The 22,587-nt window shown below is 37.0% G+C and overlaps 1 protein-coding gene across 11 annotated transcripts in view; it reads left to right on the top strand.

Moving 5' to 3' along the window:
* Positions 1 to 22,587, top strand: part of LOC149842199 (putative protein phosphatase 2C 58) — a 90,633-nt gene that overhangs the window by 29,328 nt on the left and 38,718 nt on the right. The window lies entirely within an intron of this gene.

The following is a 22,587-nucleotide window of genomic DNA, read 5'->3' as shown; positions in this document are numbered from 1 at the left end:
ATATACTTATATATATATACATACGTATATATACATATATGTATATATATACATATTTCCTTTTTTTGTTTTCTTATTCTCCAAATACCCGATAGGGGTATTTTGGTAAATCCCCATGTAATCCTTCCTCCTTTCCTTTTCTCTCCTTTTTTACTTTTTCCTTTTTTTTTTCTTTTTTTGTTTTCCTTTTTGTAAGACTACAAGGGGCCCCACTCATCTTGTCGTTGGGGCCCCAACGGTCATATTTATGACTGTTGGGGTACCAACGACTAGATGGGAGCCCCCTTGTGGTCCCTCCTCTTTGGTTTCCTCCTCTATAAATAGAGGAGGCTTTCTCTTGTATTAGCAAGGTTTTTTTATCCTCTTCTTTCTTTCTTCTATAATATCCAACTTATGACTTTTAGTCATTTTTCCCTTTAGTGGGTTTTTGAATACACTTTTAGTGTTTGTGTTCTTGGCTCTTGAGATCACTCTTCAAGAGTGGTTTGCTTTATTGGTGCTTCCGCCCTTTTTCATTACATGGTATCAGAGCGAGGTTGGTGATCGGGCTTCTCTTCTTTTTGGTATCTTGGGACGTGTGCCTCTCAAGCTTTTGAAGAAAGGAAGACTATTCAGTACCTATAGAACACAAATCTAAAGTAGAGCTCTCTTTTAAGTTCAATGGATCCAATTACCTGATGTGGGCCTTCGCTATGGAAAATCATCTAAGAGGTAAAAAACTTTGGGGTTTTGTTATGAGAACTACTCCCGAACCCTCTCTTGTTCTCACTAAAATTGAAAGTGGGATTGAAAAAGCTTTAGATGACGATGAGCACATCAAAGCTATCAATGACTATCAATCCAAAGTTAAGGATTGGGAAAATAACCATGCCAAAATTTTGGCATGGTTTATGAACAATGTGGACCTCAAAATTTGTGCCAACATTGCTAAATTTAGAAGAGCCAATGAGACATGGTTCTTTCTTAAGGGTATGTATACCCAAAAGGATCTAGCTAGACAATTTTTTTGTCAAGAAAAAATTCGTTCTGCTAGACAAGCGGATATAAGTGTCCATGATTACTTTAGTTATTTAACCCCTCTTCGGGATGAGCTTGTTTTTCTTGAGCCCAAATGGGTGGCTTCGGAAGATATTGAGTTGAGAAGAGAACAAATTGAAAAAGAGCATTTTTTCCAATTCCTTTATGGTCTTCAGCCGGAATTTGAACAAGTTAGGGCATCCCTTCTCCATAGAAGTAAAGCCTTACCCATTGAAGATGCCCTTGTCGAAGTATGCCAAGAAGAAACTCGTCTTGGCATAAGTATTAAGAGTGATGAAGTTTTGGCCGTTACTAGGCCCAAATCAAATGTAAAAGCATATAATCCTCCCCACTTTAAAAAAAATAATGGATATAGAAAGGGAGTGATTTGTCACTATTGTAATGAACTGGGACATATCAAGCCGGTTTGCCCAAAGCTTAAGGGAAAAGTGGCCGCGGTTGGAGAAAATTCTCCAAAGAAGGAAGAAAATGTCAAAGAAGGAGATATCAAATAAACTCTTAATCATATCTCTGAAGTTCTCCGACATCTTCTCAAGACTTCTTCATCTTCAACATCAGGAGCCGCCATCGCCTATTCTTCATCACTTCGAGGTATGTGGATACTAGACTCCGGTGCTTCTTTTCATATGACATCTTATAAAAACTCTCTTTCTAATGTTTCTTCCAAACCTATATCTTCTTATGTTTCAACGGCTGATAGGACATCTTTAAAAATTGAAAGTATTGGAACACCTGATTTTAAAACTTCTCAAAACTTCTTCGTTCCTAAAGTAAGAGTCATTCCAAAAATTAATCTAATTTTTTTTTCCGTTTCCCAAATCACCGATCATGGATGCCAAGTCTCTTTCTCACCTAAAGATTGCACTGTGCAAGATCTCCAGTCAGGGAAGCTGATTGGGCAAGGCCATAGAAGGGGTGATCTTTATTTTATGGGCTTTTTGACTCTTCCATCGAAGTCATTTTGCAATCTTATAAAGGACAAAATTATTGGAATTTGACATGAGAGACTTGGTCATCCAAATTTTGTAAAGATGTCTCTTTTTCTTTTTTTGAACAATACTTGTAAAGACAAACACATGACTTGTAAAGATTGCATTTTTGAAAAATCTAAAGCTATTCCATTTCCTCAAAGAAATTATGTCACCACTCGGCCTTTTGAACTTGTTCATTCGGATGTATGGGGACCTTCCCCTATTTTATCCAAAGGAGGATTTTCATACTATGTGGTCTTTATTGATGATTTCACTCAATTTACATGGATTTACTTCTTAAGTCGCAAATCCGAAGTTTTCTCCTTCTTTAAAGAATTTCATGCAATGGTTAAAAATCAATTTTTAGGAAATCTATCCATTCTTAGATCCGATTCGGGAGGCAAATATATGTCCAATGAATTTCAAATCTATTTGAAAGAAAATGGTATTTGCCATCAACGTTCTTGTCCAAACACTCCGCAACAAAATGGTCTTGCGGAAAGAAAGCATATACACATAATAGAAACCACAAGAACTTTATTAATTTCAAAAAATATTCTAAAATCCTTTTGGGCCGAAGCGGTTCTAACCTCAACATATCTTATCAATAGAACCCCTTCATCTTCTTTGAAAAATCTTTCTCCATTTGAAAAACTTTACAATATGTCTCCCGATTATAAAAGACTAAGAATTTTCGGATGTAATGCTTTGTTCTAACTCACAAAAATGATAAACTTTCTTCAAGGGCAATTGAATGTATTTTCTTAGGATATGGCGAAAAACAAAAAGGCTATCGATGTTTTGACATATTAAAAAACAAACTTTATATCTCAAAAGATGTCACATTTTTAGAAGAAGGAAATGGTTTTTCGCATAAACCAAATGAAAATATTGATTACTCTTTTTTATTTGACTTGTTACCTCAAGAAAAAGTCATAGATGATCATGTTGAATCTAGTGAAACTCTCATAGAGAATAATTTTGAACCTCCAAATGATGATCAAAATTTAGAAGAAAATATACCAAGGCAAACACAAGTCTACTCTAGAAGGAATGAAAGTAATCCTCCTTGTGCCCTTGAAAAATTCTCTCAAAATGAGTCGATTGAAGAATCTTCTCAAAGAAGATCAAATCGTATTTCTAAAATACCAAATAGATTTGTATCTTATGATTCTTTTTCTCCAAATTTTCGAGCATGTATGTTAGCTCTTCACTCATTTCATGAACCGTCTCATTATAATGATGCTAAACAATATGCTTATTGGAATAAAGCAATGAAACTAGAACTTAATGCCCTTAAAAGGGCACAAACTTGGGAAGTCATTGATCCACCCAATGGCAAGAAACCCATTGGATGTAGATGGGTTTTTAAAGTAAAAAACTAAGAGTGATGGCTCTTTAGAAAGATATAAGACTAGGTTAGTAGTAGCCAAAGGGTATGCCCAAGAATATGGGGTGGATTATGATGAAACTTTTGCCTCAGTTGCTCGAATGACTAGTGTTCGAGCTCTTATTGCTATAACCTCTATTAAAAAATGGCCAATTTTTCAACTTGATGTTAAAAATGCTTTTTTAAATGGAAGTTTAAGTGAAGAAGTTTATATGGAACCACCTCCGGGTATGAATTTAAATGGTAAAATTTTAAAATTAAAAAAGGCCTTATATGGACTTAAGCAAGCTCCTAAAGCTTGGTATGACAAGTTTAGTAATGTATTAATCAATTTGGGATTTACTTCTTGTTATACTGACACTGCTCTTTTTATTAAGAAAACATGTGATTTCATTGTTATTCTACTGTTGTATGTTGATGATATGATCATCACTGGAGTGACAAAAAGGGGGTAAATGATGTGAAGTCTATGTCAAAGGAAACTTTTGATGTGTCTGACCTTGGATTCTTGAGATATTTTTTAGGAATTGAAGTGGCTTACTCCTCCCGTTGATACATTCTATCTCAAATGAAATTAGCAGCAGACATTTGTACCAAGTCATGAATATCTGATGAAAATAAAGTTGAGACTCCCGAAGTTATCAATGCAAAATTGAGACTTGAGGATGGTGTTCTACTTGAGGATCCAACCCCCTATCGTCAATTAATTGGATCTCTCACCTATTTATCCATCACCCGTCCAAATATAGCTCATGCGGTTCATGCTGCAAGTCAGTTTCAGCATGCACTTACTTTAGTTCATATGGCGGCCGTGATGCGAATTGTGCGATACATTAAAAATACCATCTCCAAATGGCTCTTCTTATCCTCTTCATCATCTCTTGAATTAACTGCTTTTACTGATGCTGACTTGGGAGGAAATCCCAATGATCATATCTCAACTACTGGTGTTTGCATTTTTTAGGTGAATCTCTCATTTCGTGGAGATGTAAGAAGCAACAAAAGGTCTCACTATCTTCCACTGAAGCTGAATATCGGGCCATGACAATGACAACTATGGAAATCGTATGGCTTAGAAGTCTCCTTGGTGACATGAGCGCCCTCATTCCCTCTCCCACTAAGCTCTGCTGTGATAACAAAAGTGCGATCTACATCGCAAGCAATCATACTTTTCATGAGCGGACAAAGCATATCGAAATGGATTGCCATTATGTTCGAGACAAATATCTCAGAGGAACTATCACATTACCATACGTTACTTTAGAATATCAACTGGATGACTTCTTCACCAAAGCGCTCCCAACTCCATGATTTATGTTTCTTCTTAGCAAACTTTTGGTCTTCTCCCCGTAAAGTTTGAGGGGGCGTGTTAAATTATGTATATATAAATATATATATATACATATACTTATATATATATACATATGTATATATATAAGTATATATACATTTATGTATATATATACATATTTGTTTTTTTTTGTTTTCTTATTCTCCAAATACCTGATAGGGGTATTTTGGTAAATCCCCATGCAATCCTTCCTCCTTTCCTTTTCTCTCCTTTTTTACTTTTTCCTTTTTTTTTTCTTTTTTTGTTTTGCTTTTTGTAAGACTACAAGGGGCCCCACTCATCTTGACCGTTGGGGCTCCCAACGACTAGATGGGATCCGATCCCCTTGTGGTCCCTCCTCTTTGGTTTCCTCCTCTATAAATAGAGAAGGCTTTCTCTTGTATTAGCAAGGGTTTTTTACCCTCTTCTTTCTTTCTTCTATAATATCCAACTTATGACTTTTAGTCATTTTTCCCTTTATTGGGTTTTTGTATACACTTTTAGCGTTTGTGTTCTTGGCTCTTGAGATCACTCTTCAAGAGTGGTTTGCTTTATTGGTGCTTCTGCCCTTTTTCATTACAATGCCAACAAGTAATGAATAAAAATCTTATTAAAGGAGGCTTAGAATACATGAGGAAAACAAGAGGGGACATCTCTTATTTATACACAAATAATGAGTAGAGGGGTGGCCATTGGGAGCTCCCTCCTAGAGTAGTTGTGGAGCTCCCAACAACTCCATGAGTGGGGCCCCAAATGATATAAAAAAAAGGAAATAGAAAAAGGAAAAAGTATATTAAAGGAAATATGAAAACTAAACTAGGAAAAATAGTTGTTTCTAGAAAACAATGAAGTATATGTGAAAAGACGAAAATGCCCCTATCGGGCAAACTAGAACAAAAATGGATGATATATATTAACACCCCCCAAATTTACGAAAAAATAACTGAAAGTTTGCTAAGGAAAAAAATAAAGCGAGGTGCAAGAAGAGCTTTTGTAAAGAAATCCGCCAACTGGTACTATGATATGACATACGACAATGCAATAGTTCTCCTCAAATATTCATCACGTACATAATGACAATCCATCTCGATATGTTTAGTACGCTCATGAAAGATGCAGTTGCTTTCGATATAAATTGCACTCTTATTGTCGCAGCACATCTTCGAAGGAGTGAAGATGATTATGCCCATATCACTAAGAAGACTTCGAAGCCACACAAGCTCCATGGTTGTAGTAGTCATTACACAATATTCGGCTTCAGTAGATGATAGAGATACATTATATTGCTTCTTGCATTTCCATGAAATCAATCACCTAAAAACACACAATAATCTGTAGTTGAGACTTTATCATTGAGATTTTCACCCCAGTCAACATCAGTATAGGCATGTAAATCAAATACAGAAGATGAGGATAGAAAACCCCCCTTGATTATAGTATTCTTGATGTATATGACAATTCTCAAGACAACACTCATGTGCACAGTGGTAGGGGCATGCTGAAACTGACTGGCGGAGTGAACTGCATGAGCTATGTCTGGTTGAGTGATGGATAAGCATGTGAGTCACCCAACAAATTAGCGGTAAGGAGTAGGATCTTCGAGTCGAGTCCCGTCTTCCAACCTTAATTTAACATTAATTAATTATGGTTTTTTTTATTTTCTTATCATCTAAAATACCATACTTAATACAAATATCAGTAACAAGTTTCATTTGAGAAAAAATGTATCCTCTGAGTACACAACTTCAATACCTAAGAAGTATATTAAGAAACCTAAATCAGACATATAAAAGTTTTTTTTATAGATATTTTTAATATTACTAATTCCTTGTTTGTCACTCCCTGTGATAATCATATCATCTACATAAAGTAGAAGAATAACAACCATAGAACCTGTACTTTTAACAAAAAGAGCATCGTCAGTATAACATGAATGAAAACCCAAATGAGTCATTACATTACTAAATTTATCATGCCAAACTTTTGGAGCTTGTTTTAGACCATATAAGTTTTTTTTTAAGTTTAAGGATTTTACCTTTTTCAATACAAAACCTCGACGGAGGATCCATGTAAGCCTCTTCATTTAATTCACCATTTAGAAATGCATTTTCACATCTAGTTGGTAGATTTACCATTTTTTAATAGATGCAACGGCTATGAGGGTCCTAACACTAGTCATTTTAGCTACCGTAGCGAATGTTTCTTAATAGTCAATACCATACTCTTGAAAGTACCTTTTGGCCACTAGCCTAGCTTTGTATCGTTCTAGAGACCCATTACTCTTGGTTTTAACCTTAAAAAGCTATCTACATCCTATAGATTTCTTTCCTATGAGTAATGAAGTTATTTTCCATGTTTTAGCTTTTTCAAGAGCGCTAAGTTCTATATTCATAGCTTCAACACATTGAAAAAGATTTTTTGCTTCATTATAATGTGATGGCTCATGATAGAAATGCAATCCAATTAGACATAATATATATTTTGGTGTTAACGTGTCATGAGATACAAACCTGTTTGGTGGGTTGGAGATACGATTGGATCTCCTAAGGGAGGTTTCCTCTAATGATGGATTTTGAGAATATTTTTGTAAAGCATTTAGAGGATTCCTTTGTTCACGCTGGGTATAAGTTTTAATAGGTTTATCAACAATATTGTTTTTTATATATGATTCTTCCACATTATCATCACCATTTTCATTGATATTTAAGGGATTATCCCCTATGTCATCTGAAGAATCATCACAAGAATTCAACTCTTCTTGTGGCAAGAAATCAAATAAAAATGTATAATCAACTTTATTATTTTCTTTGGTCTTTTCAAAACCATTTCATTTTTCAAAAAGGTTACATCTTTAGAAACATATAGTTTGTTATTCTTAGGATCAAAACATCTTTATCCTTTTTTGGTTTTCTCCATAACCCATGAATACACATTCAATAACTTTTGGAGACAATTTATCTCTTTTATGGAAAAGAACAAAAAACTTACAACCAAAGATCTGCAATCGATTGAAGTCGGGTGTTCTTTCAAATAATTTTTCATAAGAGGATATGTTTTGCGAAAATGATGAGACCATTCTATTTATCAAATAAGTTGATGTTAGATTGGCCTTTGAAAAGAAATCATCTTTAATATTTGGGCCAGAATCTGGATCAGATCTGAATCCAATCTATGTTTATTATCTACAGGATTGACGCATCTTCATTAATAGCTGTTGTATTAGAAAATATATATAATGAAGACTTGTGCACCGATTCCCTGTGTGAGGAATCGTGGTTTCTACTGCAGCATATTTTCTCTTGCATTTTCTTTTCTCTTCGTGTCATTGAACAACGGATTCCCTAAATTCTAACATGGTATCAGAGCAACAAATCCAGGGCTTAGAGATCGTGACTTCTTTATGACCATCAAAATCGACATTCTTGCTTCTTCCTAAGGTAATTCATTTTCTTACTTTTCCACAGAGTTGCCAGTCGAGGAAGCGGGAGCGGGAAACGATACGGGAAGCGGAAGCGGGAAGCGAGGCACTTCTAAAATTTTAGGAAGCGGGAAGCGCGGGACGACTTAGGAGCGAACCGAGAAGCATCTCAGAAGCGACCTAGGAAGCGTCTCAGAAGCGATATAGGAAGCGACCTAAGAAGCGAAAAAAGAAGCGACATAGGATTCAAATGAGAAGCGAAAGGGAAGCGATTTTGGGATATGATTCTCAATTTTTATTGTTTTTTTTTATTTTATGTTGATTGCCAGATCTTATACATGAATTTAGTGTTCAACATTGTAAAATTGGCTAAGCATTGGAGATTCGAGATATTGTATTTGTTGTTAATGTCCCTTCACACAAATAGAACACCAAGAAAAAATATGCAGAATATATCTAAAACTCGGCACGATAACACCAATAAAATATCATACAACTAGCTTCATATGAATATGAATACTTAACTATAGGCACCAAAAGTAAGCGAGAACTAACAATAAGTTCACATCCAAACTGAGTATATCACATCCATACTACCACAAATATCATACATGATATCCAAGCTATGTCACATGGGTGCGGGTGCGGGGATTCAGCACTTCTAAAAAATCCAAGTGCGGGGTGCGGCAGGGGCAAAAATGTAAAAATAATATATATATATATATATATATATATATATATATATATATATATATATATGAATGTATGGTAGCTGTTAAGATCCATGACATTTATGCCCAACTTACTTTTTACCATTTTTTTATCTTATATGGTTGTCCCTAAAGATGAAAGTGATGAGTTGTGGAGCCTGATTCATTGTTTTTGCCCTTGCAGGAAGGGGGGTGCGGGGGCTCCCCCCAGTTATAGGGGGGCAGTGCCCCCCCCCCCCCAAAAGATTTTTTTTTAAATTCCGCAGACCATTTCTTAGGGCAATTTTTTTTTTAAAAAAAAAATCTAAAAAAAAATGGACAAAAATAACCCTGGGTGCGGTCAACGCACCCAGGGTCGGGTTGACCGCACCCGGTGCCGCACCCGCGTCGAGTCGCGTCGATGCGGGTGGGGCACCCTGCTAGCCAAATCCCTGTGACATAGTATCCAAGCCATCAATACAATGAGATAAACTTACCTCACAATGCCGATAAGCGCATCAAGCCAAATCCAGGTTACCGCCTCTAGTACCACTTCATAAGCATCACGAGAACTCAGCCAAACATGAATAATATCAACCCAAATCACGTATGTCTGATGGTATACATCAAAACGACCAAAATACAATCCATCTGAGACCCAAACACTCACCTATTGGATTACATTAAACCCTCAATATCATCAGACATACCCTAAGCCTCTCTTTCGAGTTTTTATTTCACGATTTTTTGAAATTTCCCATTTTACCGTTAATGAAAAAAATCTTTCTTTTAAAAAAAAGGGTAAAATGGTAAAATGCGTACCCCTTTAATGGGGTACACATACCCCTCTAATGGGATACTCGTCCCCTTTTAATGGGGTACGCGTCCCCCATTAAAGGGGACGCGCTTCCTGTCATAAGCGTGCGCTTCCCCATGCATTTCGGAAGCGCCACGTTTCGCGCTTTCGAAGCGCGCTTCCCCTATAGTAGGAACGCTTCCGGTAACTCTGCTTTTCCATTCCAACTTCTTGTCGATTTTGCCAATGTTTTTCTTCTTTTTCTTTCTCCTCTTGATTCTGATTCGTGTTTTGGTAAGGCTATTTCTCAATCCCGGTTTTGTCAAGGTTACTTCCTTGAAATCGTGGCTTTCTTCCTCCATCGTGTTTTTGTTATCTCTTTGGGTTTATTTCATATTATTTAACCCCACTCTCATTTTGCGGACCTTATTCTCTTGGAATAGTGATTTCTCTTCTTATTTCTTGATCAATCTTTCTTTTCTGTTTGTTTTTTTGGATCCTTTTTTATCCCATCGTGATTCAAAGACGCAACGTCTTAATCTAAAGTGACGTGCACAATATTGGTTGAATATTGTTCAGATCTGTCTTTACAACAATGTCTGGTTTGCTACCTCTGGTTTAAATATTGTCAGTGATTAGAGTGAGAGAGGCAACATATTTTATTTGAGATTAAATTCTATTCTGAACCCATTTTTTTCTTTGTTTCATTCATTTTTGAATTCCGATTTTCTCTTTCTTTGGAATATGGATTCCTTCCTGGTATTGTCTTTCCTCAAGTTTTCCTAGTCAATTCATGTCCGAGAAGTTGAACAACTCTAATTTCTTAACCTGAAAGAGGCAGATCATCTCGTTCATAAGAAGTCTGGATCTTTCTAGTCATCTGGATGACTCTATTCCAGTTCTTCTAGAGTTCATATTGTTAAAACAATTGTAACAATATATATATATATATATATATTTACACCATAATACCCGATAGGGGTATTATGGTCTTTTCACAAATACCCTATAGGGGTACTTGTTTTTATTTTTTTTATTTTTTCTGTATTTCTTTTCTTTTTTATTTTTTTAAAATCCTTTTTTTGAGCCACTTAAGGGGCCCCACCATAGAGTCGCTGGGGCCCCCAATGGTCACAATTGTGACCGTTGGGGGCTCCCAACGACTCTCTTGGGAGCCCCTTGAGTGCCTCCTTGTGTATAAATAGGGGTGCATCCCCCTTGTATTTTCTCATGCTTTTAGAGAGCTCCTCTCCAATAAACGGAGTATTTATTTTATGTGTAGCCTTGTTGCAAGGCCTTTCATATTGTCCCTTTAGTGGATTTATCCTCTTGTGCCGTTGTGCTAAGTCCATGTGTTGGACATTGTGAATGCATTTGCATTATTGATTCTTCGGCATACTTCATTACATGGTATCAGAGCCATACAATTCTTCAAGGTGAAAATCATGTCTCTCTCTACTTCCTCTTTTTGCACCTTCATATCAAAGCAATGGAAGCCAAGATCGACCTATCATTCAAGCTCAATGGAAAAAATTGCATGATGTGGGCATCCACAATGAAAAATAATCTCAAAGGAAAGAAGCTTTGGGGTTATGTAATGGGGACCGTTCCGGAGCCCTAACTAAAGCTCACAAAGATGGAAGGAGATCAAGAAAAAACTCGAGGGTGATGCTCGCCTCAAAGCAATAGAAGATCATCAACACCAAGTGGAAGATTGGGAGAGTAACCATGCAAAAATCCTAGCATGGTTTATGAATAATGTTGAACTTAAGGTATCTGCTAATATTGCTAAATTTCGCCGAGCCAATGAAGTTTGGTTTTTTATGAAGGGTTTGTATACCCAAAAAGATCTTGCAAGAGCTTACTTTTTGCATGAAAAAGTGAGAACCACAAAACAAGGGGATGTGAGCATACAAGATTACTATAGTGCTCTAAACCCTTTGTGGGATGAATTGACTCTCTTAGAGTCTAAATGGGTGGCTACGGAGGATATGAAACTTAGACAAAAGCAAATGGAACAAGATAGATTGTTTCAATTTTTATTTGGGCTTCGTCTCGAATTTGAACAAGTTAGATCTTCACTACTCCATAGATCCACTATTCCTCCATTAGAGGATGCTATTGCCGAAATTACTTAAGAAGAGACTAGGCATGACATGAGTAAAAGTATGGATGAAGTTCTTGCCGTGTCTAAACCCGGCAACCATGTTAAAACATACAAGCCACCTTATTTTGGTAAACAAGGGAGTGGTGGAAGGAAGATGATTATATGTCACCATTGTTATGAGCCGGGACTTATCAAATTCGTTTGCCCAAAGTTAAATGGGACTTTCAAGCCAAAGGTGGCTTTCGTTGAGGAATCCTCCAAAGAAGATGAAGGGAAAAACGGGGATCTCAAGGCTACTCTTGGTCAAATTTCCATGGCTCTCCAACAAACTCTAAAGGCCACTTCCTCCACCTCCGGTGCTGCTATTGCCTCCTCATCACCTTCCAGTACATATTCCTTGATTTTAGATTCCGGAGCTTCTTTTCACATGACTCCCCATGAAAATGCATTAACCAACGTGTGCACCAATTCAAAAATATTTTGTCTCTACGATCGATGGAACTTTTCTTAAAATAAATGGTATTGGGACTCTTAAATAAAAAAATATTCAAAATTTCTTTGTTCCAAAAGTAAGAATAGTTCCTAAACTAAATCTTAACCTTTTTTCCGTTTCCCAAATTGCCGACCATGGATGTGAAATATCTTTCTCATCTCAAGGGTGCTTTGTGCAGGATCTTCGGTCTAGGAAGCAGATTGGGCAAGGCCATAGAAAGGAAGATCTTTATTTTATGGATCACTTAACCCTCCCTAATACTTCTTTTTGTACTTATATCCAAGATAAAAGTATTGAAACTTGGCATAAAAGACTTGAACATCCAAGTTACTCTAAAATGTATCCTTTTCCTTTTTGAAACAAATTTTATAAAGAAAAAAATATTAATTTCAAAGATTGCATTTTTGGAAAAATGAAGTCTATTCCTTTTCCAATTAGAACCTTTGTGTCAATAAGACCATTTGAATTGGTGCATTCTGATGTATGGGGACCATCTTCGGTTCTATCTAAAGGTGGTTATTCATGTTATGTTACTTTTATTGATGATTTATACTAGATATGTGTGGATCTATTTTCTTAATCTTAAATCAGAAGTTTTCAACTTTAAAGAATTTGTATAAAAGTTCAAAATCAATTTCAAAGCCGCATATCCATTCTTAGATCCGATTCGGGTGGAGAATACTTATCAAATGAGTTTCAATTATATTTAAAACATGACATTTGTCATCAAAGATCATGCCCAAGAACTCCTCAACAAAATGGGCTAGCAGAAAGAAAACATAGACATATTTTAGAAACCACTAGATCATTACTTATCTCTAAAAATATTTCAATTTTTTTTGGGCCGAAGCCGTGTTAACCTCCACCTATTTAATCAACAGAATGCCATCTTCAAAATTAAATAATGTCTCTCCTTATGAAAAACTTTTTAACATGACGCCCAATTACAATCGTCTTCGTATTTTTGGATGTAAATGTTTTGTTCTTTTACATAAAAGGGATAAATTATCACCAAAAGCAATTGAATGTGTATTTTTAGGATATGGTGAAAATAAAAAGGGCTATAAATGTTTTGACTACAAAAATAATAAGCTATACGTTTCCAAGGATGTGACATTTTTAGAAAATGAAAACGGTTTTGAAATATTAGATAATCCAAATGAAATTGAACATATGTTTCTCAATGACCTTTTAGATGATAAAAATGATCCAGAAATCTTAGAAAATACACATAATAGTGATGATTCTCATAATATTGAAGTATCACCAACTAATGGTGACAATCTTCAAGTTTACACCCGGCGTGAACAAGAACAACCTATTAGTGCTTTAGAAAAATTCTTGCGGCTTAATAAACCGCTAGAAGAGACTTTCCTTAGGCGATCCTCTAGAGAATAAATTCCTTCTAATAGGTTTGTCTCATATGAATCTCTTTCATCTAATTCTAGAGTTTGTCTAATAGCCTTGCATTCATACTATGAGCCTTTTCATTATAATCAAGAAAAAAATATATCTCATTGGGTTGAAGCAATGAAAGTTGAACTAGATGCTTTAAATAAGGCTAAAACTTGGGAAATAGTTAAACTTCCTCCAAATAAAAAAGCTATTGGATGTCATTGGGTCTATAAAGTCAAGACAAAAATTGATGGTTCCCTAGAATGATATAAAGTCAGATTGGTAACTAAGGGATACTCACAAGAATACGGTATCGGCTACGAGGAGACTTTTACTTAAGTGGCTCGCATGACAAGTGTTAGAACTTCAATTGCTGTTGCATCATCTAAGAAATGGCCTATATTCCAACTAAATGTTAAATATGCCTTTCTTAATGGTCAATTAAATGAAGAAGTATATATGAATCCTCCGCCGAGAATTAATGTTAACCAAGGTCAAACTCTTAGATTATTAAAAGCTTTATATGGTCTTAAACATGCCCCTAAGGCTTGGTATGATAGATTTAGTGCTATCATGATAAAATTGGGCTTTCGTTGCTCTCTTTATTAAAAGTGTAGATAATAGTATTATCATCCTTCTACTTTATGTTGATGATATGATCATCACAGGCAATGATGAAAGTAAGATTCTTACTGTTAAAAATATGTTAAAAGATAACTTTGATATGTCTGATTTGGGTTTTCTTAGGTATTTTTTTGGTATCAAAGTAGCATACTCTCCTCGAGGGTATATTTTGTCACAGATGAAGTTTGCTGCAGATATATGTTCAAAATTTGGGATTTCAGCTGACAAAAAGGTGGAGACTCTAGAGGTTATCAACGCTAAATTACGGTTAGAGGATGGAGTTCTACTGGATGATCCTACACCCTACTAACAACTCATTGGATCTCTCACCTATCTGACTATCACCAGGCCTGATATTGCTCATGCTGTGCACTCCGCAAGTCAATTTCAGCACTTACTTACAATTGTGCACATGAGTGTTGTGCTTCGGATTATTCGCTACATAAAAAATACTTTAACTAAAGGGCTATTTCTATCCTCACTCTCTTCATTAGATTTACTTGCTTATATTTGTAGAAGGTAGATGTGATGCGCAGACACCTGGGTAGAGAGAGAGAGAGAGAGAGTCGGTTGCACAATAAAAGAACTCGTTAATCTATTATTAGGGCTACTCTCTATGTTAAATAGAGAGAGGCCAAAAAGAATAAATTACATCTAAGTCCACCATTAAATTAAAATTTCAAATAACCTCTAATCTAAGAAGATTTAAACTTAAAACCACCTAATCTCAACACTCCCCCTCAAGCTGGAGCATAGATATCAATCATGCTCAACTTGTCACAACATTTTGAGAAATTTGGTCTAGCAAGAGGCTTTGTAAACATATCTGCAACTTGGTCTTCCGACTTTAGATATTTGGTAGTGATATGACCAGCTTGAACCATATCCCTTACATAGTGGCAATCAACCTCAATGCGCTTTGTTCTCTCATGAAAGACATGATTGTTCACTATACATGTTGCAGCCTTGTTATCACACATCATGGTCATAGGAGAGGAAACCTTCACCTGAAGATCATGAAGAACAGTACGAACCCACATCAATTCAGCATCTATTTGGGCCATAGCCCAATATTCTGATTCTGCACTCGACCTAGAAACCACATTTTGTTTCTTACTTCTCCAAGAAATCAAGTTGTCTCCCAGAAACACACAGAATCCTGTGGTAGATTTTCTATCCACTACAGATCCTGCATAGTCAGCATCAGAATAGGCCACTATCTCAAGAGTTCCACCTTTCCTGAACAATAACCCCTTTTCAGGAGAAGATTTTAGATATCTGAGAATCATTATAGCTACATTCCAGTGTACCTCAGTTGGTTTGTCTATAAACTGGCTAACTTTGCTTACTGCTAAAGCAATATCCGGCCTGGTCGCAGTTACATACAGTAGCTTCCCTACTAGGGAGCGATAACTTTTGCTATCAGCCGGTTTTGACCCTTCTTCAAACAACTGAACTTTATGGTCCATGGGAATATTTGCTGGTTTAGCTCCCAACATTCCCGTTTCCTTTAAGTCAAGAACATACTTCCGTTGAGACAAAACCATCCCTTCACGGCTCATAGCAACTTCTATACCTAGGAAATATCTAAGTGAACCAAGGTCTTTTGTAACAAAGTGTTTTTGAAGATGAGCCTTTGTGGTTTCAATATCTTTCACATTGTCTCCTGTAAGAATGATGTCATCCACATATACCACCTTAACAACTATGTCTGAGTTAGTTTTCTTGATAAATAACGTGTGATCTGCCGCTGACCTATTAAAGCCAAGGCGTGACATCACTTCAAACAACTTTTGAAACCATGCACGAGGACTTTGTTTCAATCCATAAATCGCCTTTCTCAATCTACACACCTTCTGACAGTCCCCCTCAACCTCGAATCCTACACTCCCCTCAACCTCGAATCCTGGAGGTTGTTGCATGTAAACGGTCTCAGATAGATCCCCATATAGAAATGCATTTTTCACATCTAATTGGCACAAGCTCCAACCATGTTGAACAACTACTGAGAGAACAAGACGAATGGTACCCATCCGTGCAACAGGGGAAAAGGTTTCAAAGAAATCAATACCATATGTCTGAGTATACCCTTTTGCTACTAATCTAGCCTTGTACCTTTTAATAGAACCATCAGATTTGTACTTTATTGTATATACCCATTTACATCCAACAATGTCAGCATCTGCTGGGGAATCAACTAGATCCCATGTATGCTGAGATACTAAAGCATCCACTTCTTCTTGCATAGCTAGCTTCTAGCGGTTATCAAGCTTTGCCTGTTGATAGTTCAGAGGAATAGTTTCAGCAGATAAGGCTGAAATACAAGTTTTCATCGGATTTCCAATTCTGGCATCAAAGACAAAATGAGATATGGGATATAAGGTACATTGTTGTGTCCCCTTGCGTAGAGCAATAGGCCTGTTATCATCATCATGAATATCACTATTGTCAGTAGTACTTACCTCAGGGGAAGAAGAAGATGAAGGCACTTGCGGAGGTGGAGCTCTACGCACATATACCAATGGAGGATTATTAAATCTTGAAGAGGATGAAGTTTGGTTCGGTAATGAGGGCACAAATTCCAAAGGAAAAGGAGGTATAGGTAATGGAAAAGACTAAGCTGGATCAACCTGTAGCGGGGAACCGGTACTAGAGTAATATGGAGTGGATTTCAAGAAAGATACATCCGCACTGACATACTCTCAGTGAGAAATAGGATCATAACATCAATATCCCTTTTGATTTTTGGGATAACCTATAAATATGCATTTTGTAGCTTGAGTAGCTAATTTATCACGGTCAGGGCCAAGTTTGTGTACAAAACAAACACATCCAAATATTTTTGGCGAGAAAGAGAAGAGTGGGGCATTAGGTTTTAGGATATGTAATGGAATTTGATCACCCACAGAAGATGAAGGCATGCGGTTGATCAGATAACAAGCAGTGGTAATCGCATCACCTCAGTATGACGTAGGAACATTAGATTAAATCATAATGGTCCAGGCAACATCAAGCAGGTGCCGATGTTTTCGCTCAGCCACCCCATTTTGTTGAGATGAATAGGCACAGGAAGTTTGGGGTTGAATGCCATGATCTTGGTAAAATTGTAACAGAACTTTTGATTTAAACTCAAGAGCATTATCAGTGCGAACAATCTTGACAATAGATTCAAACTGAGTTTTTATTTCAAGAATTAAGGATTTGATAATACTTGGAACTTCATATCGTTCTTTTATTAAAAACACCCATGAAAACTTAGAGAAATCATCAACAATAACAAGATAGTATAGACACTGAGTCCTAGTAGGAATCTTACTAGGACCCCATACATCTGCATGAAGAAGTTCAAAAACTTTATTACTAGACTGACTCTGACTCGAAGGGAACGAACTTCGATGATGCTTGCACAACTGACATGCTTCACACTGAAATGATGTAGTGGAAGGAATTTGAGGAAATACCGAATGAAGCTTGACAATGAAGGATGACCAAGACGACGATGCCACTGAACAGGATTGAATGAGTGTTTCACTGCAGCATGAACATTACCCACTGGATGATGTAGGTAGTAGACTCCATTTTCTTCATAGCCTCCACCAATCTTCTTCCCCGTCAGCAAATCCTGAAAATGACAACCCATCGGATCAAATATTACTCTACAATTTTGTTCTTTTGTAAGGCAACTAACAAAGAGTAAACTTTGAGGAAAGTTTGGAGTATGAAGAACATTTTTCAACTGTAAGGAGGAGGATATAAAAATATTTCCCTGACCAACAACCGGGGAGGAACTCCCATCGGCTAATGAGACTCCTCGATGAACAGTAATATCCTTTAGATATGAAAAAACAAGTGAATTTCCACACAAGTATCTGGATGCACCAGAGTCAATAATCCACTTACTGTCAGTCGGATGAAGATGATTTTCTGTTGAGTAGGCAACACCAGCTACAGGAGGAGTGGAACTCAAAGGACAAAGAGCTATCAACTCATCATATTCAGCATGACTGAGGGTGATACTACGGTCACTTGCAGAGATATTATCCTGTACATTTGTTGCCTCGAGAGTAGTAATATTTGCTTTAGGAGCATATGACTTTGATGAAGAAGAGGTTGGCCGACCATGCTTATCCCAGCAATGATCTTCTAAATGTCTAGATTTTCCACAGAATGTACATTGAGGCTTTCCTCTGCCTCCCATACCTTGTCCACGACCTCGTCCTCTGATATTCTGAATATTTCCACGCCCATAACCAGATGAGACAACAAGAGCAAATGACTGAGTCACAGACTGAGATTGTGGAAGAGAAATCGCAAGTCTACTCAGACGATTGTATACATCAGCAAGAGTAGGTACATCTGATCTAGTCAACATTTGGACTTTTGCAACAGAAAATTCTGAAGAGAGACCTGTAAGAAAGCGAACAACCATAGTTTGTTCTTGATGATCCTTTTGCTTTGAGCAACAAAGAGGCCTATGAGCGTTGAATCTTTCAAACACAGTTTTGACAGAGGCATAATACTGGGCCAAGGTCTGATCTCCCTGCTGCAAATTATATATCTCCTGTTCGACTTGCAAGATACGACTCACATTAGTTTCTTGTGAGTATGTATCTCGAAGATTGTCCCACATCAGTTTGGTTGTATTATAGTAAATTAATCCATCTGCAATATGGGGTTCGACACTATTCATGATCCATGACATAACTATGTCATTATCTTCATCCCAAGTAACATATTTTCCCAATTTTTCAGTGGGTTCGTCTTCCAACAAAATATGTTTTCTACGATGTCCAGATACCGACATCATAAAAGTTCTGGACCACCTGGCATAGTTGGTTTCATTGAACCTTACAGAAGAGCCGTACGAGAAGGGATTGGCAAAATCCTTTACTCCCCAATATGTTCAATTTTGGAATCACATTTCGAAGTTTCAGCCATACTGAAGATGTAATTCTATTACAGCAAACAAAAAAAAATCAGATTACCTCACTTGAACAACAAGTGTTATAATCACGCGTTAGGCAATATGACAACCAGTAAAGAACATCAACCCACAAACAAGAAGAATTTTCCAACACAGCAGGGAATCACGCCTGCTGTTTCCACGACAGAAAGAACAACAACCCACAAACAGAGATATTTTCAAACACAACAGGGAATCACGCCTGCTGTTTCCACGACAGAAAGATCAACTAAAACTAACATGCTTCTTTCACAGCACACATGTTTAAAAAAAAACCACGGCACATCAGGGAATTACGGCTGTTGAAATCCATATTCTGAAATAAAACAACCAACTAAAATCCAGGGAATCACGACCAACGATAATATGCAGACGCAAAAAAGGAATCACGACAACTGCTGCTCCCAAACATATAAAGCTCGACAACCAATAAGAATATCAGTTCTTCAGGTCACGGTTAAACAAATCAGTCATATCTCGATCACACACAACAACACAGGGAATGAATCTCGATCACACGCAACAACACAGGAAATGAGATTGCTGCTACTCCCAAACAGCAGGAAATCACGGTAGAAAAAAAATACTCCAAACTGAGGAGCTCAAGGGTTACGGCTACTAGACCAAAGACACGCATCCACATCTGCTCCCTTAGATCTGATGACAGATCTGGGTCAAATCCCAGATCTGTTATCAGATCTTACACAAAAAAAAACAAACCTGATTTCAATATTTTTTTTTCGTTGGTGAAGATCAATCCCTATTTATCACGCTCTCGAGATCAAAGGCTCTGATACCATGTAGAAGGTAGATGTGATGCGCAGACACCTGGGTAGAGAGAGAGAGAGAAAAGGAGAGAGTCGACTGCACAATAAAAGAACTCGTTAATCTGTTATTAGGGCTACTCTCTATGTTAAATAGAGAGAGGCCAAAAAGAATAAATTACATCTAAGTCCATCATTAAATTAAAATTTCAAATAACCTCTAATCTAAGAAGACTTAAACTTAAAACCACCTAATCTCAACAATACTGATGCTGATTGGGGAGGAAACCCAAATGATCAAATCTCAACTACTGGCTTTTGCGTCTTTTTAGGAGATTCGCTAATTGTTTGGAGATGCAAGAAACAACAGAAAGTCTCGTTGTCCTCCACTAAAGCTAAGTATCGGGCCATGACAACAGCTACAATGGAACTTGTGTGGCTTCGAAGTCTTCTTCAAGATATGGGAGTTGAAATTTTCGGTGCTTCGAAGTTTTGTTGCGACAACAAAAGTACGATCTATATTGCTAGCAACCACACCTTTCATGAGAGAACTAAACATATAGAAATGGACTGTCACTATGTTCGGGATGAGTATCTTTGTGGGACAGTTACACTGCCATACGTCACTTCTGAATATCAGCTTGCAGACTTTTTTACCAAAGCACTTCCTGCTCCTCGCTTCTTGTTTCTCCTTGACAAACTTTCGGTCATCTCCCCGTAAAGTTTGAGGGTGGGTGTTAAAACAATTGTAACAATATATATATATATATATATATATATATATATATATATATATATATATATTTACACCATAATACCCGATAGTCTTTTCACAAATACTCGATAGGGGTACTTGTTTTTATTCTTTTTATTTTTTCTGTATTTCTTTTCTTTTTTATTTTTTTAAAATCATTTTTTGAGCCCCTTTCCTATTTGCTATAGTGATGGATGAGCTTACGAGATCAATTCAAGAAAATGTGCCGTGGTGTATGTTGTTTGCTGATGATATTGTTTTGATTGATGAGTCTAGAGCTGGGGTTAATGCTAAGTTAGAATTATGGAGACAGACATCAGAAGCAAAAGGTTTTAAGTTGAGTAAGAGTAAGACAGAATACATGAAATGTCGATTTAGTAAGCAACGAAATAGAGATGTGAGTGTAGTGAAGCTTGGTGAGCAAGAAATACCGGTGGATGATTCTTTCAAATATTTGGGATCTATCATTCAAAAGTATGGAGAAATTGATGGAGATGTAAATCATAGGATAAAGGTTGGGTGGATGAAATGGAAGAGTGCAACTGGAGTGTTGTGCGATCGTAGAATGCCATTGCGGTTGAAGGGAAGGTTTTATAGGACGACTATTAGGCCCGCTTTACTATATGGTACAGAATGTTGGGCTGCTAAGAGACATCATATTCAAAAAATGAGTGTAGCTGAGATGCGTATGCTGAGATGGATGTGTGGAAATACAATAAAAGATAAGATTCAGAATGAGGAGATACGTAAGAAGGTAGGCGTTGCACCCATTGAAAATAAGATGAGAGAGAATCGTTTACGATGGTTTGGACATATTCGACGAAGGCCTAATGATGCTCCAGTTAGAAAGATGGAGAAATGGGAAAATATATTAGTTAAAAGAGGTCGGGGTAGGCCTAGGAAGACATGGATGGAGGTGATAGGAAAAGATATGAATGCTTTGAACCTCACCGAGGACATGGCATTGGATAGAAATGAATGGAAGAGAAGGATTCATGTGGAAGACCCAGAATGATTTTCTTTGTTGGTTCATATCGCTGACCCCAATTGTTTTGGGATGAAGACGTAGTTGTTGTTGTTGTTGTTGTATTTTTTTGAGCCACTTAAGGGGCCCCACCCTAGAGTCATTGGGCCCCCCAACAGTCACAATTGTGACTGTTGGGGGCTCCCAACGACTCTATTGGGAGCCCCTTGAGTGCCTCCTTGTGTATAAATAGGGGTGCATCCCCCTTGTATTTTCTCATGCTTTTAGAGAGCTCCTCTCCAATAAACGGAGTATTTATTTTATGTGTAGCCTTGTTGCAAGGCCTTTCATATTGTCCCTTTAGTGGATTTATCCTCTTGTGCTAAGTCCATGTGTTGGACATTGTGAATGCATTTGCATTCTTGATTCTTTCACATACTTCATTACACATGTCACAGGAAGACAAGAATGGTAATGAAGAATCTTCTATTTTATATGTCAGAAACCTAGAGTATGCTACCTGGATGAAACGGGACCAGACACTGGTTGCTTATATTACTTCTACACTGTCACAAGAGGTGCTTGTGGCAATTCCAGATGAATGTTCGACTATGTAGTTATGGGATAGACTGGTTCATACATATTCTCAAATTTTTCAGGCTAGGGTTATGTTTTTAAAAAGGGAATTTCAAATGTTGAGAAAGGACTCCGTGCCTATCATGGAATACTTTAACAAAATGAAGACCATTGATCAACTAGCCATCGTGGGTTGTGCAGTAAGTGACAAAGATATGGTGCAACAGACTTTGAGCGGACTGGGGCCTGATTTTTATTAGAGCATGTGTATTTAATTATTAAAGTTATAGATGGATATTGTTTTTGGTTTTGGAT

This window comes from Nuphar pumila, chromosome 3, assembly GCF_984573655.1.
Source record: "Nuphar pumila chromosome 3, dmNupPumi1.hap1.1, whole genome shotgun sequence".
NCBI classification, from domain to species: domain Eukaryota; kingdom Viridiplantae; phylum Streptophyta; class Magnoliopsida; order Nymphaeales; family Nymphaeaceae; genus Nuphar; species Nuphar pumila.
The sequence above is the reverse complement of the archived record's forward strand: the minus strand, read 5'-3'. Positions and strand labels throughout refer to the sequence as shown.